A 19,928-nucleotide genomic window follows, 5' to 3' on the forward strand; every position below is an offset into this window, starting at 1 on the left:
AGGGGAACAGACCTCTAAAATATAGTTTCCTCTATGATAGGGGGAAAAATATCCCTGAGTTATTGCAATACCACAATATTTTAGCGTTGCTTGCTGATTTCGATTAACATCACACACAATCATTCGAGAGAGTGGAATCAGCGCGATAAATAAAACGCAAAGTACAATGCACCCTAGTCTCTAGTTTAGGCTTTCATTATGTTCATAAACTCCCATTTACTTGTCTTGCGTACCAGAACGAAATGCGATCGTCTGCCCATTGAACTTTATTTCTCTTTGTTTTCATTAGGCAGTGGTGAATCGGGGTTGGACGCACCGGGGGCGCGCCTCCTTTATTTTTTTTTATTAAAAAAATGAAAAGGAAAGATAAGGAACACCCCTTTTAATTTGTATGCATGAAATCGCATGTCGGCTGATTAAACCCGGAAGTGACACCAGAAATATACCCCCCCCCCCCCCCCCTTTACGGAATTCCTGAACCCGCACCTGCATTAGGTGATAACTAGTGCAATTGTACAGTCTGCAATACAAGTACATAATCCTATCTATACGTCAACAAAGGTGTTGAGGTGGAAGTAACAATATTGTTTCTGATGATTGCTTGCTATTAAAATGATGATCGCTTAGGGCAGTTGTGAAGGTTGTTTACTTATGTGAGTTTGTCCGAAGGGACTGCAATATACAAGCTAAGCTTTTTAAGCAGTCCCCTCCATTTCCAACACCCTACTTGTATAATTATGATTACCCATTATTCGATGTAACGTTGAATAATTCTAAATGACTTTGTTTAAAGTTTATAATTTTCTCATGTCACGATTAACGAGCTCATGTAAATATTTGGAAGAAAAAATGTGTTCAGACAATTACGTTGTGCTTATGATGATGATAATGATGATAAGGTCTTATTTATCCAGGGTAGCCTCTTCAGTGTTGCCACTGCTCTACCAGAGGGCCCTGCCACTATTATTACCCCAGCGTTGCCAGGTACCCATTTATACACCTGGGTCGAGAGGGACATGGTGGGTAAAAACATCTTGTCCAAGGACGTAAGCACAGGGCGGGACTCGAACTCGGGTCCTCCGATTGGGAGTCGGGAGTCTTATCCACTATGCCACAGCGCCCCCACTATATGCTATATGCGTATGATTGTGTACATTTCTTGATTTTTTTTAATGAAGAGATGAATAAAATGAATGATGCTATGTACAAACTTCCAGTATAGTGTGTTATTATGGTTATGGGCTTCCGTTCGCTTTTTCATGCTCTCATGAACAGAAAGGGAATATACATGTAGGAATAAGAAACATAATATACGGAGGTTAATGGGCATCATCTATCAAAATGCAGAACAATTTTGCCATCAGATCGCCAGCATGATACCCTGTAGATATTAAATAGAAAGATTTGTCGCTCTGACCCGAATGAACTGAGTGAATGATTAGAGCCATAGGATCTAATTCAAAAGCAACCCAATCCAATCCATGTTCAATTCGAATGTAAAGGGTATGGATACCAACTGTAACTGATCAGGGAAGAATGACTTTTCCATTCTTTGTGGTATTCATATATGAAAGAGTACGTTATATAATAGCGTCGCTGGTCAGCGAAGGTCCCATCAGTGGCGGCTCAAATTTAAAACCGAAAATCAATTTCCACAGAAAAAGAGAGTTATGAAATTTTAAGATTTGACTTTTCTGTTAATTTGACATAATATTAGTCTAAACCCATATATTGTGCAGACAGGTGGTGAAAAAAGTTTAAGCTGTAAAATTCCATAATTATGGAACATTTATCAACACATTTTTCAGATCTTCCTTTTTTTTTTAAATCCAACTCGAACATGGTGTGGTAATGTCAAAGGTAAGCGTGTTGCGTGTATCGCGAAAGAGTATGCTTAGTGACGTACTGACGCATAATTGAAATCTATAACGCCCGTTGCAATAATCTCATCTATAATAGCTGCAATTGAAGAGGAAATCCACCAAAAAAAAACACAAACCCGAATATACTTCAAAAGGAAGAAAAAATATTTCCTACAGAACGATACAAAAATGACAAAAATCGGTTAAGGAATCAGGAAGATATGACATGTTGAAATTTCACATTCTTTCAGGAAACATTTCTTGACCAGTCCTTATGAATACTCAAAAGGGCAAGTTGACGATGTCATGCTCTAACAATTTCTTATTCGTTTCATATACAGAAATGACAAAAATCTCATATTCCAGCTGTAAATATATAAAACTTGCCTTAAAACGACCCCAAATAAAAAAAGAAAAAATGTTAACTCTGATATATCTTAGTATGAGAACATGCCTTTCCGTGTATTAGCTCAAAATATTTTTTTCCAAATTTTAGATATAACATAATACATAAAAAAATGTGAGGGTATGACATCATCAAAATTTGAATATTCGTAAGAACTGGTCAAGAAATATTTTCCTCTTCTTCCATGCAGTTTGTCTCTTGAGGTGTACCTCAAGGCAGTTTACTTAGGCGACTCCTATTCCTCATTTACATCAACGATGTTCACATGCCCTCAAATACAGGGTGGCCCAAAAAGAGCGGAACGCCTAAGATCTTTAATTTCAGCAACATCGTTGCAAATATGCCATCGTGTTGCATACTAGGCCTATTAGAAAGACCAATCTTTTTCCAATAGAATGACAACAAGCTCTTTAATTTCAGTTAATGCGTTACGATTTTAGGCCCATTTTTGTTACCCCTTGCAATTTTCAAAATGTGATCATTTTGCACTCTCATAGATACAGAAACCAAGGAGAATTCGGCTTACCGTAGAACCAGTAGCGTTCGCAATGTGCGGAATGTGGGGCGGACAGTGTTATTGTCGTCAGGTCGTCTCATTCACAATGGTAACGGACAATGATAGCCACATTCCACACATTGTGAACGTTACTGCTTCTATGACAAGTCGAATTTTCGCTGATTTCGGTGTCTCTGAGAGTGCAAAATGATCACATTTTGAAAATGGCAAGGGTTGACAAAAAGGGTACTAAAACCATGATGCATGAACCAAAATTAAAGAATTTGATGTTATTCTTTTGGAAAAAGAATGGCCTTTCCAACAGTATGCAAAATAATGACATATTTGCCGCAATATTGTTGATACAGTACTCTCCGCATAATCGGGTAGGCTGGAGCACAGCGTTTCTTACCCGATTAAACGGAGTACCCGATTAACAGAAGAACACGTCTCATTCACAATGACACACATAATGTGTATGTACATGCATAGTACACTGCACCAAACACCTACACCGTATGCTTAACACACGTGCTTGCACGGCACATTATACATACCTTGCACTTGCTCAGTCACGAGCAATAATTTACACTCTTTTTATGAACAAATATATCTTAATTCAGAAAACTCTGTCGTTTATTAAGCAGAGAATGCGATAAGCCGTGGAAATTTGACATTCAGGATTTCTTAAATTGTTATATCTGCGATAAAATATGGGTAGAAATAAGATTAGAAGACAATTATTTACCCATTTATGCGGAGAGGCAACCCGATTATGAGGTGATTTTAATGTGCATTGGGACTGATTTTGACAATACTACCCAATTAAACGGTGTACCCGTTTAAGCGCTACCCGATTACGCGGAGAGTACTGTATTAAAAATCTTAGGCGTTCCGTTCTTTTTGGGACACCCTGTATATTACAGTTTATACTCTTTGCTGATGATTCGAACATGATTATAGTTATACTCTCACTCTAACCCTTTTGAACTCGTTACCAATCTAAACAATGAACTTATTCATATTATCGACTGGATGAAAGTTAACAAGTTATTCCTTGATTTGAAAAAGACTTCATGGTTTTCAGTAAACCTTAACTGATCTGCCCAATCCAATACTTATTAGATGATATTCCTATTAAATGAAAGTTGCTTCCTCTAAATTTCTCGGTGTTTTTTAAGATAATAGACTTTCCTGGAATGTTCATATTGATACCATTTATAAAGCGATTTCTCGTAACATAGCTAAACTCAAATGTGTTTTGCCAACAGCAAATTTATTAATGTTTTTTTTTTATTTCTCATTATCTCAACTGTGTTATTTGAGCTTGTGGAAATGCTTTATCAGGATTTCTTAACAGGATCTTATTACTACAGAATTAAAAGGGTTCTTAGAGTAAATCAATCATAAACATGTCCGTTTATGCACGCACTCATAATTTGTTTATTCAGACTAAAATCCTTAAAATCACTGATATATACCAATTCAATTCAATTCAATTCAATTCAATTCAATTCATTTCTTTTTTTCAGCAAAACATAACAGAATAAATCAGGAATTATAACAAAGACATGCATTCAACTTTACACTATAGACATGATAGATAATGGTTATCTTGGTCAGATGCAACATGGTCAATTCACGTACAAATTTCGTGACAATTTTCTCCCATCAGTATCTAATAATTTTCAATGTTTACTTTTAATAACAGAATAGATAAGTATCCCCACAAGACACTCTCCCTGCATCCATTTTTTCTCCAAATACTTTTGTTTACCTTGGACCCAAAAATGTGCAACTCCCTTCCTGCTGAAATGAAAAATTCAATTAGTTTTGGCACGTTCAAATTCAAGTGATTTTTTTTATTCACTCATTATTGAAACATTGAATAAATGGACAACCGTGCTTTCAAGTCAAGTGATTGTCTTTATTTCTCATAATGGGGATCTTGTTTTAAAAGATAAGCTGTATACTGACATGCTGAATGCACGTCAGCTTCCTCGTCTCATGACCTTTTTGCCCTGTGTTGGTTATTTTGTTTGGGTTAGCATGGATTTGTCTGTATCTGTGCCCGTGTCTCTACGTGTGCTTGTTTGAATATGTGTGCGTGTGTGTGTGTGTGTGTGTGTGTGATTTGTCCCATTGTTTTACTTGCACCTCTTCCTCTTGTCTCTTGTGTCGAAATGCCTATTTCTCTGATTTTTTTTGCAAGTTCTCTCCATATTTCTTGCTAGCTAGTACAATATTCTCAACTCATAGTGATTTCATGAAGATCAAATTGTGTAAATTACGTTTGTGCTTGTAGGTGCAGCCGATCATGTATAACGCTTTTGTTAGACTATTGTTTGTATTTGTATTTGCTTCATGACATTTCACCTTCTTGTACAAATCGTTAATGCTACTTTGCAATAATTTTATATCATTTGGATATGGAAATAAATGATTCGTAAATGAATTGATATGAAAATGTGATTTGGAAGGGGACGGGAATTGTGATATGGGATTTTGGATAACTTTCCTTTTTCTTTTCAACTACGGCCACGATATAGCCACGTCTATCAAAGCCTTTTGCGTTAATATGCCTAAACCAAAGAGATTATAGGTGTAATCTCTTTGGTCTAAACCCCATATAAAATGTGCAAGCTCTACAATGTCTACTTCGATGATGTTCATTACAGTTATATGAGGGAGAGATTAGGGGGGGGGGGGGGGGAGATAACCGGCCAGAAAAAAAAAAACAAACAAACTTAGTTTATTGTTGCTTATAAGATTTCAAAGGTTATAACATATAGTTACTCCCCTGTATGAGGTCATTCGTAAGATCACGGAAGGAGCTGCCCTTCAATATCAGGAATCTTGCTTAGGTTCTCATCACTCAAATCAAAGACACTATGATTATATATACAAGCGTTATATGCATGTAACACTTCCTTCTCAGGCGTCAGGAACACCATGTCAAAAATACATTCAAATTTCAGGCAACTTTATGTTAGGCACAAGTCGCAATGCCAGAAATGCTTATTCTTCATAAAAAGATTGCAAACTCACTCTCCTGGCTTCTTGGAATCAATTCGTATATTTCCCCAGAAGCAAACAGACTCTTTGAGTAATACAGTGTACCACCTTTCTGAAAAAAAACCTAAATATTTCTGATGTAAGTACTCTCATTGCTATTAAGATAAAGTATTCTAATGTTACAATTCAGCATCCTCAACAGAAAAAAAAAATCAGCTAATGAATCTTAAATTATCAATAGCTTACATGGATTTCAATTTACCATCATGGAATCGGCTTCTCATACTGAGTGCTATCTGTTATAAACAGTAATTAGTTTTGTGTATATGAATACATTGCTTAACATTACCAAAATTATTAAAACAGGCCTGAGATAGGCGTCCGGGATAAACAACACAATGAGGAGTTGGCAGGAGGAAGGTTTGAAGTGGGCTCGGATTTCCTTGGGTTAAAATGTGGTTGATGCTCGAGGTCATACAGACGTGTAAACAAATGTAACATTCTTCTCTTTTTTAAGGAAGGAAATCCAGAGATGACGTACGAACAACTGTAATTCCTGCCTATATTTTGCATCGGTGTTTGTTGAAAGGGTACTGATCGTCACTCTGGCTCTACCCGAATCGACCGAGGTCATCTTCTCTTCCTTCTAACGGGACATATAGTCTTTGCTCACTAACGCACACACGTACAACTGACGTACCTTGAATATTTGTTGAATCAGCTATTAGCTTGGCGCACCAAGATTTACAAGGACGTGAAAAAAAAGCTATAGAAGCTATAGGAATTTTCCACGGGTAAAGCAATGTGTAGAGTATAAATGTACATTTGCCCCACGTTTCCCACGCATATAACGCAATAGTGATTTTATCATTTCTAGATGAAATGTGTTAGCTGATACCACTTCAAGTCAGCAACAGTCAACACTCAATAGATAGCTTAGGATAGCAATCGGGTTAACACAATGACGAAGAAGGGAGTCTCGCTGTTCGTGCTGTACTACTTCTATCAGCTGCTGGTGCCTTTGTGTGGCAGTCAGAGAACGGCATCCAGCGGTAGTACACTGTCCGCCAGAGCGGATGAATTCAGAAGACAGATCGAGACCACGTTCGGCGGCCGGGATTCCCAAGTCGACCTTGTGTTTTTGCTTGGTATTACCTCCGGCACGAGCCCGGAGGACTACGATCGTGCAAGCGAGTTCTTCCACCTGATCTCGCTAAACGCCACTCGCACTTCTCTCATTTCGTACTCGCATTGCAACAACATCAAAACTTACATAGATTACACTTCAGAGGGCAGAGGGAACAAGTGTAGGCCTACTATTGACGAAAGTCTGAACGGGACAGAGTACGAGCCGGGGAGCACTTGCTCCGGCGAAGCCCTTGAAACTGCAAGTACAGTTTTACGGACTGGAGAGTCAAATGCTCAGAGGTAGGTACTGTAGCGTCAACGTTTTTTCAGTGAACATTACTTTATTTTCACCTTTTTTTTCTTACAATACAGACAGATTGAGCACATACAATAGGCCTGTAAGGTTGGGACATAAAGGGTGACAGATAATAAATGATAATAAAGTTGCAAGCAGGTAACAAGCAACAACTGTTACTAGTAATCTAACAACGCTATGTAAGGTTATGATATCAGTGGCATCATTGAAGATGCTACTCTGGGATAAAGATGAGCATTACCATCGTATCATAATTATCATACATCCGTATTCTAAAACACTTCAATGTCAACTGTCGAGGGGGCTAATTTTGATTTTAGCAATGAAAACAAGATGAAGGTCTTTCGCATTTCAATATGAAATAATGATAAGTGTCTGAGTCACAAGGGAAAACTTACTGATTTTACTGGGAGGAATTGCACTGAAAAGCTAATGGCTTGTGTATAAGAGTTCCCGTTGAAACAGTTATTCATATGCCGTGGTGATGTGATCACAGTCGTGATGACCAGTCTGCATCAATTTAAACAATGCCTTTTGCAGTCAAGTTGAGAGTTTGCGTGTTTGTGAATATGTGTATGTAGAACCAAGCAGGCTAGAGGGGTGAGTGTATTTTGCGCCAGGAACAGAAACGGAGAAGCGGAGGTTTAAGGTATGGCATTATCTAAAATCAGTTTGTTTTAATTAAAACAAAAACTCACCGCTTATAGTTAATGTAAGGGAGTTTGATAGCACTGTAGACGTCTGAGGAGTACCGTAATTAGTTGTCTTCGTAATCTGTTTTGTGAATCAAGTGTGTGTGTATTATATGTGTGTGTGTTTGTGTGTGTATCTACGTGTGTATTTGTTTGTTTGTTTGTTTGTTTGTTTGTTTGTAGGCACTATATGCGTGTGTGTGCTGGTCCGTTACTAAATTTTCGGGGGGGGGGGGGGGGGGTTAAACTTTGAAAGAGTTGATCTCTCCGAAGGAGTGAAGTGGGTAGGTACGTGTTGGAGGAGCATATTTTTTTTTAACGTAAAGTCAATTGATTTTCACCTTGAATGGTTTGGTTTCACACATGTAGGCCTATCAGTGAGAAGTATATATTTTTTCTTTTTATTATTATCATTTTGTTTTTGTTCAAATGGACCGTTGTGGATCACATAACCTCCCCCCCCCCCCATTTCGAGCCGTTTGTGTGTGTGTGTGTGTGTGTGTGTGTGTGTGTGTGTGTCTGTGTGTGTGTATCTGTGTGTGTGTGGTGTGTGTGTGTGTGTGTTTTTTACTTTTGAACTTTTCGACAGTCTAAACTGTGACTTCAGTTTATTCATGTTTATGTTACGTGGTTAGGTCATCAGTAAATACTCAGACTGACCAATCCTATACTTTAACAGAGTCATAGTTCTGCTGACCAACGGTGTGTCCACGGTGGGCAAGCGACCCGGTCCCATTGCCGAAGACCTCAAGGGTGAAGGCGTTGTCATTTTCTCCATTGGGCTGACCACGTCTGCCAATCATGACGAGCTGCGGAGCATCGCTACATCCGAGGACCACGTGTTTTGGAGAAACGAGCTCGAGGACATCTCTACGCTCGGTTCTGCGCAGAGGCAAGGTGCGCGTGCCTGTTTCATCTTGGTTACTTTGCTTTGCTGCTTCCTCGTTCAATACTTTCACATTTTCTCCATGATGGGTTCAAACGTAACTGAGAGTTTCGTATTTATTTTTGCCCAACACTCTCCATGACGCCTATGATAATTTGGCTTGAATGATCAATACAGGAGAGATGACACTTGTTGTAGTGGAACACGTACCATTCTATGGTCATGTTGACTTAAGTTGTTAAGAATATAAAAGTTGCGAAAACCGAAGAGGTATGTTTCATAAAATCAAGCATGATGTTATTAAATATATCGAAATCTGTATTATCACATATCATTTTCATGAAACAGTGTTATCGTACTTAGTCATGAAGTTATTGATATCGATGTAGGGTCTTCCTGTCTAACACTAATACTGAAACTGTAATGTAGACGTAGGAAAAAACGGGTAACAAAGGATTTGCAACAAAGCACTTAAACATGCTGATGACACTGCGCCTCACAAACTTCTGACTGCCTTGGGCAAAAAATAAGAAGCAAAATCATCTTTAACTTCCTTGTTCAAGGACAAACGATAAAGGAATGGATTATGTGCTTTGCACCAAATTATTGTTGAGTTGTACTTCGAACTGACCGAAATCCAGTTTACAGGGGAAGGGGTTGCAGTTTTGATCCAAAACAAAACATAATTTTGATAATCTTTCTTTTAACTTTTTATTTCATTCATATGAATCATGAAGAACATAGTGTGCCTTTTTCACTATGAGTGACGAAAGGAATCCACTTCAATCATTACAGTTTAGGTATACTCTGAACGTGTGCAGTCTATGTGTAAAAATGGTTTGAGACTTGTTGCTTGTCGATAAAATTTTCTGCTTTATTCACACGAACCCTCCAGGGAGAGTTTTGGTTTGTTTTGTTTTGTTTAATTTTATTCTACTATATATATATATATATATATATATATATATATATATATATACACTTGGTGATTCTATCCTTTTATGAAGAGTGCTCGATATCCTCAAAGGAAGAGCTTTAGACAGAAGTATTGCAACAAGTTCACTCGGTTGACATCAGGTTCATCCGTATTTTATTGCTACTCGGAGTTTCATGCCACCTTTTTCATTTAGGGGCAATCATCAGGCAATGATGATGATGATGATTGCCCCTAAATGAAGGTGGCATGAAACTCCGAGTAGCAATAAAATACGGATGAACCTGATGTCAACCGAGTGAACTTGTTGCAATACTTCTATATATATATATATATATATATTTTTTTTTTTTTTTTTTGGGGGGGGGGATAAAGACTAAAGGTAGCCCCGTCCCACCCCACCCCAACCCCTACCCCCATACCACGGCCCCCTCCTCTATATAGGACCCTACCTTTGTGATAGCCGAGGACTGAAATCAATACTCTTTAGCCCAACATTTTCGTTATAATTATTATTGATGAAACTTCGAATGTTTATATCTAAATACATGTATCTCATTACTGCCGAAGGTTAAATGTTGGAGATTGGAGAGGTGTGTGGATATGATATCTACACATGTCCTGGCTGCAAGAAAATCCTTCTGAATCATGGATTTCCATGACAATGTTTTTGTTTTTGTGTATTTGGGTTTTTTTCTCCAAAAGTTGGTAATGATTATAACAACGCCCTTTACGAACAGGTAGAGAGCGTGCTGTTGGCCAGTTTGTAGCGTGTCGCATAGGAGAATAATAGTTGATCTATACTTACGGAGTTTGTCGAGTGATTAACTTTTCATCAACTTGCGCTTTGTTTTGTTCGAAGATGTCAATAATAGCAACGCCCTCAACGGACAGGTGGAACACGTGCAGTGTTACGAGAACGGCAGCACCCAATGTCGCGGTTTGGGGAACTGCTGTGGACAGCATGCTGCGTGTTCGTGTGCTACCGAGAGCGGCTCAATCGCATGCACCTGCGAACCTGGATACACCGGGGATGGCTTTAACTGCAGTGGTAAGAACAATATGTCAATATCATTTCCATTGTAAAGCTTGCAACTGTGAATATACATTAGTGTCCTGAAATGCGTCCAAGACCAATTTTGAATCCTAAAGATACAAATCAGAATCAAACTTAGTTAACAATTGTGACAATATTATACTACATCGCTTTGATACGAAGCTAGATCATTCACTTATTCCATTACGGACATGACGGAAGGTAGAGAGTTAGTTGTTGTTTTTTGTATTTGATACAACTGACATACATGTGACTCTTTATATATGTATATCGCACTTCGTTTAGAGCATACAAGCACGCGCATAATGTGGAAAGTATGATACATGTAATGATGACGTTCTCTTTATGTAGCTTGCCCGCAGGGGACATACAAGTCGTCGTATGGCAACCACCCGTGTACCCCGTGTCCAGCCCACTCCTCAACAGCTTCCACGGCTAGCACGAACAGCTCGGAATGCTTATGTGACCCAGGTTATGCAGGGACCAGCTGTCAACGTAAGTTTGCTTAGATGATATTTCTTTTAAAAGAAGAAAATCTTATCACCGTCAACATTGTCGATATCATGTGTGTTGTACTTATCACTGCTAAGAAAATGTCTCCGACTTCTAAAATACTTTTACTTATTATACAGGGTTTTTCGGTCAATTTCAAACTCTTGACACTCGCATTCGTAAAATCGCGATTCAAATCAGACGATGCCAGTCGTGTCGTTGCAATTGATCATTCATAATTCTACATAAACAGCAAGCAATTCTACTATAGCGCACGCATTTTCGTTTTTGTGCGATCAAGTGTTGATAAGGAAACAATTTCGTTTTAAGAGCACGGAATTTGATTTGTGAGAAATCAAAAGTATCAGAAAGAAAATATTTGCATTCATGTGTGGGTGGAATTTGACATTTCTGCAATTGACTGCATCTCATCTGTCTGTTGCTTTCTTTGAAAATCCAAGAGTCAACCTGCCAAGATTATCCACCACCTCTCCACGGGGCCGTAGCCTGCACCCAGCAACCCAGAGGTCGGATTTGCAGGATGTTCTGCAACAGGAACTTCCTATTCTTAGAGGAACCAGAGAGGTATTACAACTGTACCGATGGGAACTGGCTGGCTGAATCAACCGGTAGACCTGCGAAGATGCCGTGGCCAGACTGTTCAGGCAAGGCATTATGGGGCTGTTTACAAGACAGAGAGAAAATACCTACCGCCGCCGGCGCCCCCACATTTTTTTTTCACATTATTTTGACACCCACCTTGATGTAATACTGTTAATAGATTTTAGTGGCAACATAATGTGCAAATTTTATGAAGAGAAGATTTGTAGCGATCAAAGATAACAATTCATATTGGAATTGGGGCAAAAATCTTCTTTTGACACCATTTTCTGCCTATAACGGAGGACCATATTATACAAATATCGACTGCTGCAGAGGGAGATGGTAAAACTATTTGCACCGAGGTGATGTCTTAACAGTGCTATGTCCCGAGACGAAGTCGAGGGACATGGCACTGTTGAGACATCACCGAGGTCAAATAGTTTTACCATGTCCCGAAAGAAAGCAGTCGATCTTTGTTTTATATCCCTCTCGAGCATTTTACTAGAGTAATGACGGTTTCCTTTTGGAAAAGTGTGCAGGTTTTGTGAACGATAAATCTAACGTTAGGCCGTAGCAGTGCAGCTGCAGCAGTGCGTGCAGCGCGTAGCGAACGACACCGCTGCGCTGTTGTTGATTCCTACACAGAGCTACACTACAGTACAGCGTGCAAAACTCCGAAAGATCGAGGAGGTCCAGGACTACGTTAGAAGTAGGCCTAAAGCGGCTTCGTTACCAAAATCATCTTCAAAATCGGTATTAGTTTATTCCTAATTCGTACCTGATATGGTGTCCTCCCGCGATCATTCTTCCGTTACATGAAGCAGTCACTTTGTCAATTGAGCTGAATGCATTGATCACACGTCCACTAACGTTACACACCCACGCCATTGCGCCATCGCACCACAGATTTCTGTAATGCTGTCGCACACCACCGAGCGCTCCGCGCTCTCTTCAAAAGTAGCGCTCGCTAGCTAGCTAGCTACAAGCCACAGGACTGTCGCTCAAAAGTATCGCTACTACGCGCACTGCGTACATTTTTAAGTGAGAAATGTAGATATCGATCACACGATCACGATTGGGTGCAAATCGTGGATTCCCAAAAGTACTATATCCCGCTGGCTAATAACCAATTGCACCGCATCCAGCTGCTCGTAGCTAGCTAGTAAAACTACACCATTTTCGTGCTCTGTACAATCCTATGGCAAGAAGCTTTACATGAGGGATATAAAATGATATATTTCCCTTTGCCATGCATAATTATTCCCCTTTCCAGTGCAAGTGTATGTATGCTTCGGTTAATCTTGGTACACGGCACTATCGATATCTAGATTATCACTGAAAATGATTTCCAAGTATGCTTCATATTTCATATCAAATGTTCCTTACACGCCTGGGAAACCATGAACAAAAGGACAGTCGTACCAATAAACTATCACTAGACAACATGCAATAATATATAAAATGGAAAACCAAGCCTTGTTTTATGGAAAAACATGAATGAAAATTATCACAAATAAAGCGGAATATGCTCCAAGAGATGTATCATTTTAGAGTAATTTCTCGAACACCAGGTAATGAAACCGTGATGATGTCAAAGAGGCACGTCATGATATCTAAAATATGTGATCACTTGTTTATTCATTTTACTGTTTTATAAACATGTTTATTAGTATTCCCTCTTTCAATCAACAATCGTTACTAGATTTGTGCGTAGCAACTTGATGTCATATGCAATTTCAGGTAAAGATGCTAAATCTGAAAACAAACTACTAATCAAAAGCAAAAACACTTAGGAGCAGAAAAAGGGGATCTTAAGTTCACTTTATCCTCTCATCACTATTTATTTGAAGCGACATGATTATTTCACAGTATCAGAGCTACTTCTAATTTTTTTTTCATGCACCTCTTCATATTCCTCTTGGGTGTATTACACGGAGAAATCCAATTTGAGACAGAAAAAAAAAAGATCGTGTCATCAAAATCTTTGAAGATGTTTGTACATCACCACATGTGTAAACTGAATTTAGATACCATCGTCAGAATCTTAATAAAACCTGAATCGGCCTTGTTGGCTCAAATTGCATGTGTTTCAGGCGTAGTAGATTGGTAACCGTTGCAAGTTTTGATGGCTTTGATGATACAAGTTTACATTGATAGAAAGAATGTAATCAATATATTTCCAAGAAAGTATGAAAATAAAAACACTTCGTAAATATACCACATGAGTGGTATAATAACTATGACAAAATGTCATGCAATGCGTTTTGGATTGACATTTCTCATCTCTATTAGAACCGCTACCCACTCAGATGAAAGTACTTCTGACACTCGGATTTTACCGGGGCGGATGTCAAAACCAATCGAAGATTATCATGAAGAACAAGTTTAAGGGTTACTTCGACTCTTTGGCGTCTGAACTTGGAATCGCAAACATTTGTGGTCCCCATGCCGTCTGCGATTTTGAGAGTCTCGATATCACCTGCGGACGTCAACCCCTTTCGAAAAAGGCAAGAAGAAATCGTGGCAGACGGCAGGCGGGCACAGATGACGTGATAAGACTGACTTTGACGCATTCCGTGACGTCAAATACTTATCAGGCAGACTTGGACAAGGTAAGATTTCTTACGTAAAATGTTTGTGGGCCACAAGGCGATCTTAATGAATATACCAGGGGAATGTTTCATAAAACTTGTCATCAGTGACAAGTTGTCATAGATGTGACAAACTACTGAAATCCTTGCATCTGAGTGGCTGAGAGCAAGTTTGTCATAAAAATGTGGCAGTTGTCACTGATAACAAGTTTTATGAAACGGGCCCCAGATTAGGATTTTTTTCGATAGATAGACATGTTTTGTTGTTGTTGTTGTTGTTGTAATCATCTTTGACAGGCAAATTCTTTCTGTCCGGAGCTGTTTTATGTCTAATGTGACTTTGCAAATTTTAACACCAACAGTTTATATCTAATACCATTACGCGAACATTCTTTTTTTTTTATCCAGGGCATGTTCTAAAGATATGAAACTATCTAATTTCATTGGATTTCTCTGTATTTCAGGAATGAATGGAGGTGTCAAAATAGTTTGATACCAAATTTCTGTGGCTTAATGGTGGTGTATGTTTGTTTTGTTATTCAATTGTCAGTGTTTTATTAGCCAAAATAAAATTGTCTCTTTGTCTTTCATCGGTAACTGCTTTTCGATTGCAGACTAAGTTTCCAAAGCCTATCATATATTGTTAAATTCATAACTGAATGTTAAGTTAGCAACATGTTTCAGAAGATTTTGGTTCCTATTTCTAACATAAAGTGGTCATTTTCTTGGGGCGATTTTGTTCTAATTCTCCGCAGATTTAATGAAATCAATTTTCTGCCAACTTGATGATGAAACGATCATGATTTCTACAGACAACATTCCCCAGGACTTAAATAGTTGGTTACCTTTTTTTCGCCAGTGACAGTGAATGAGTTAAATATGCACAAATTCCATACTATTCTATTGAAATACCTATGAACGCAGGAAATAAACATGACACAGAGGGGGTTAAAGAAAATAATTACCAAAAAAAGCACCATGAATTCGTCACCTCTGCTACATTCTCCTGAATATATGACTATAATGGGTCTTCTCGCCATAGCACATCCTATTGTAGGCCCCTATATATCTTTAATGCCTAATTAGAGCGTGTGATGCCACTCAGCTTAAAAAATAATAATAATTCAAGAAAAAAAGCATACAATGGCATGCCACACGATGATAATCTGGAAGGAAAGTCTCGGTAAAACATATGCTGCTTTGTGAGGATTCCGTAATGTAGTATTTTTTGTTTGAATCTGGGGTAAGTAAAATCAGCATCATAAATTATGTCATTTCGTGGTTTCTACAAACAGGTCCAACTCAGCAGATGATATTTCATTTACGTTTTATATGCTGCCTTAAGTAATTGTGGCTTAAACACTATTATGTATGAGCTAACTCAGAACTAATTTATCGCAAAGTTGATCCCCTCATGCTATATGGAAACTAACGGAACGTAGTAAAGACGTAGTTACTGGATATCCCTGTCTGTGTGTGTAGGATGCACTGCTAACTGTGCGGAGGGTTGACGGACGAGCAGCGCTGGGCTTTCTCGTTTCGTCGATACGAGACAAGGTGACATCCGTGAACTTTACAATGGCTCTGGATGGCGTCACGTTATCGCCCGCCGTGCAAACATTCACCGTCAGTGAATATTACTCGGCCCCTTGTACACCGGGCATGGTGTCGTCTGAGAACTCTTGCTGTAAGACCCAAATTATACATAGATGGACTTCTGTGAATTCTCGAAATAGATTGAAAAATCAAATTAAAAGGCAATGTAAATACGTAAACATAATTGCACCGAATGTATACCACATGCTGGAAATTCAAGAAGAGCCTAAAATCATTATATCCCCTTGTATTGAGGGAAAGCACCAATCGTCTTCATGCTCAGATCATTCTACATGGACATCATTTCTCATAAAACGGTTTATCTATTTAGCATTGAGATATAAAACCCTTCATTAGCCTTGGTTAATTCATAAGTGTGTAATTATGCACACAGTGTGGTGATGCCCATGTTGGCATTACTCATAATTATGATGTTGACACCTGCTTACAGAATAATAACCGTTATCTGCAGAAACGCCGTTAGATTATGTCTCGTCTACTGTTATTTTTTATGTATACAAGTGCCATGTACACCGGGAACAAGACACAACCAGACGTCTGATACCTGCGAGAGATGTCCCGAGGGAACTTATCAAGACGAGTACGGCTGGACAGAATGTCTTAGCTGTCCCGAGGGAACTTCAACGACCGCAGCGGGAAGCAGAACCTCTAAAGACTGCAAAAGTTAAAAGAAAACTGGAGCAAGCATTTCCCTTATCTTATTGGTCTTCAAGCCAAGTAAAGAAATAAAAATTGAAACACACTTCCTATATTGAATATTATATTCCCCTACCCTGTCATAAAAACAACCAAGAAAAAAAAATATGCATGTATCTTAATGAATCTGTCGTGTCCAGTGGACTTTATATACACTCCCGTATAATTATGCCAATACGTGTCAAACAGATCTGTTTTTAGCCCTTGTTCCGGAATCGGTGTTACTGACAGATTGGCTGGTGTTCTGGAAGTAGGCTTACATGTATGTTACAGGGACAAAAAGCAGCAAAGAGGGAATGGAAATGAAAGTACAAGGAGGAACATAAAAACCCGTAATCGTGACATTTCTCCCCCTTAGAGAATGGATAATCTAATACTATGTTTTAAACCATGCATATGCAAATGCTTTTAATTCATTAACTGCCTCTATTTTTGTATCATAGAGTCGATTATTGAATACTCAAGATCATAGCAAATTGTTGTTTCCTCTCAAAAGAAATATTATTTAAGAATCATTGTGAGCCATGTACAATCATGTAATGAATCCCCACATTATGATGTGGTAATGTAGTAGACACCAACCAAACTGGAGGTATAATAACGTAACACAAGCTGAATGTCGTTTATTATATCAGAGGAAATCGCATGATACCCGTTAAATTCTGTGAGTACCCGTTCTTTCGGTGTATTGTTATATTCGATACCTGTGATACTGTTGTCAAAGCTGACTTGTTGATTGTCCCAGTTTGTGTGTATGTGTGTGTGGTATGTATGTGTGTGTGTGTGTGTGTGTGTGTGCGCGCGCGCGTGTCCCCATGAGTTCCGCGGTACGCTGATTGCATCATACTCCACCATCCCTCCCCAAACTCCATTTTCACAGGAGAATGAAACCCCAATCTATTGTTCAGTGTAGAGTATATTATTATAGACAGTGATATAGAGTAAATGCAGCGATGTTGGTACAGTAGAATCTCATTGGTAGAACTCATTTGTAAAGTTTGAGGATAAATCGGACAATCCATTCAAAACTTACGAGGGTCAAGGGAATGTTTACTGTCCATAGGAAATGACATTTTGTGGCGGTTTAAGACTTCATAACTTTTGAACTTTACATCATATATATATATATATATATATATACATATATATATATATATATATATATATATATATATACATATATATCCCTAGTTGGCACCTTAGGGAGACATATTGGGGGGAAGTGTCTTCATTAGGGAGACAACTGGTCTAAGGAGACAATTTTCGTGTCTCCATTGCGTAAACTGCCATTGAACATGTATATAATAAATTTGCATATAAAACAAATGGAAATGTCTTCCAAATGACCCATCTAGGAGTATATATATATATATATATATACATATACATATATATATATATATATATATATATATATATATATATACATATAAATATATATATATATATATATATATACATGTATATATATGTATATATATATATTCCTCCTTTCTGCAGACAAATAGGGAATTTATTTGAATGCTTCCACTATGATTTGCATACAATAACCTTGTGTATACTGATTTGACCGGAAGATTAAAAAAAAATTTAAAAAGTAGAATAAAAAGGCAGTATATGTTTAGATTTCAAAGGCTTTCGAGCGAGTCATTTGGAACTTGCATTTGCTAAACTTCATAAGAATTTCTAGCGCACAATATCATGCTCAATCACCGTTTCTGGTCCCTTATTTAAAATATAAACATCATGCTAAATATGTATTTTGCATTTTACCTTTGTTTCGAAGAGTACAAAATGACAAGAGAGATGACAGTTTTTCCATATTACATTTTCTCTCTGTCGAGAAAAAGGGGTTCAGCTTGCTTACTATCTGCGCTTCAATTCAATTCATTTCAAATCAATTCAAATTCATGCTCAATTTTTTTTAGTAAAACATGTTTTATTTCCTATGTTTTGGTTCCAAAAGAATACTGTAAGCGGCACATTGTGAAACAAACTCACGTTGTACAACGATAGTGAAACATTACATGTATAACACAATATACTGTTACAGCGAAGCATTGTAATTAAACCCCAAGGAAAACAATACGTAAAACACGGGAAAAAAATAGATGGAAGCACTGAAAATACAGTGCTTGAAGTATGTCGGCCCCTTTATGAAGAAAAAATTCAATACCACTCACTATAAGTCGGGAAACCCCCTAAAGAGACAACAGTAGTCTGACGTCAAAAACAGGACGATAAAGAGACAAGAATCGTCATAACAACAGGACAACAAAAGAAACAAGTAAATACAACAGAGACAGCGACCTTTCTCAGCCTCCAAAGACACTAAAACAATTTCTGCTATATCCTAACATCTTGAAAATTCTCTTCACAATCATGTAGAGTTATATACAGTGTACGCGTTTGAAGATCATCAGTAACAAATCATCTCACATTATCGTGCACTTTTTTACGATTTAATACTGTTTGTTTCCATCATCAACAAAAAAAAAAAATACATAAACGTAGGCATTTGCCGGTGCGTATTATTGAGCAATAAAGAACAAAAAAAAACACACGAATATTTGCAGATCATTACGTTCAACATCATTATGCCAACCAGAACCAGTAGAGAGAATGGTATCAGGTCAACGCCTCCATAAAAGAACATGTTCAGGCCAATGTCTATGACTGTTGCTGCCTGTCGATAGGCGCCTTACATTTCTGTGACTTTCACTAGATGAATTAAATTATTATTGTAGAGCAGCTCAGTTTAAGATCCTTAATCAATCAAGAGATGAAATCAAATGACAAAAATGTCAATCCAAACCATCTTCTTTTCTCATTTTTGATTTACTTGCTAATACAATATCTATGTCTGGTCAGTTCCCTTTGTTTGCATTCATTCAAAAAGCTGCGTCACTTCAGTAATTTCACAAAGCATTTCAATGGGAAATTGCCCATTTCGTATATATATTTTCATGTTTCTTATTTCCTTTTTTTTTTAGATTCTGAGGCTGCCATCACTATCAAGCATGTGCCTAAATACGGCAGGCTCCTGCTCTTCCTCTTTATTCTGAAACAAGTGTATCCTCGATTACTATGAATGTGATGTTTTTTTTTCCTACTCTGTTGTCAGAAATTGAAATATT

Source organism: Diadema antillarum, unplaced genomic scaffold (assembly GCF_040938485.1).
Source record: "Diadema antillarum isolate AM-2024a unplaced genomic scaffold, OU_Dant_1.0 seq00000235_RagTag, whole genome shotgun sequence".
Classification (NCBI taxonomy): domain Eukaryota; kingdom Metazoa; phylum Echinodermata; class Echinoidea; order Diadematoida; family Diadematidae; genus Diadema; species Diadema antillarum.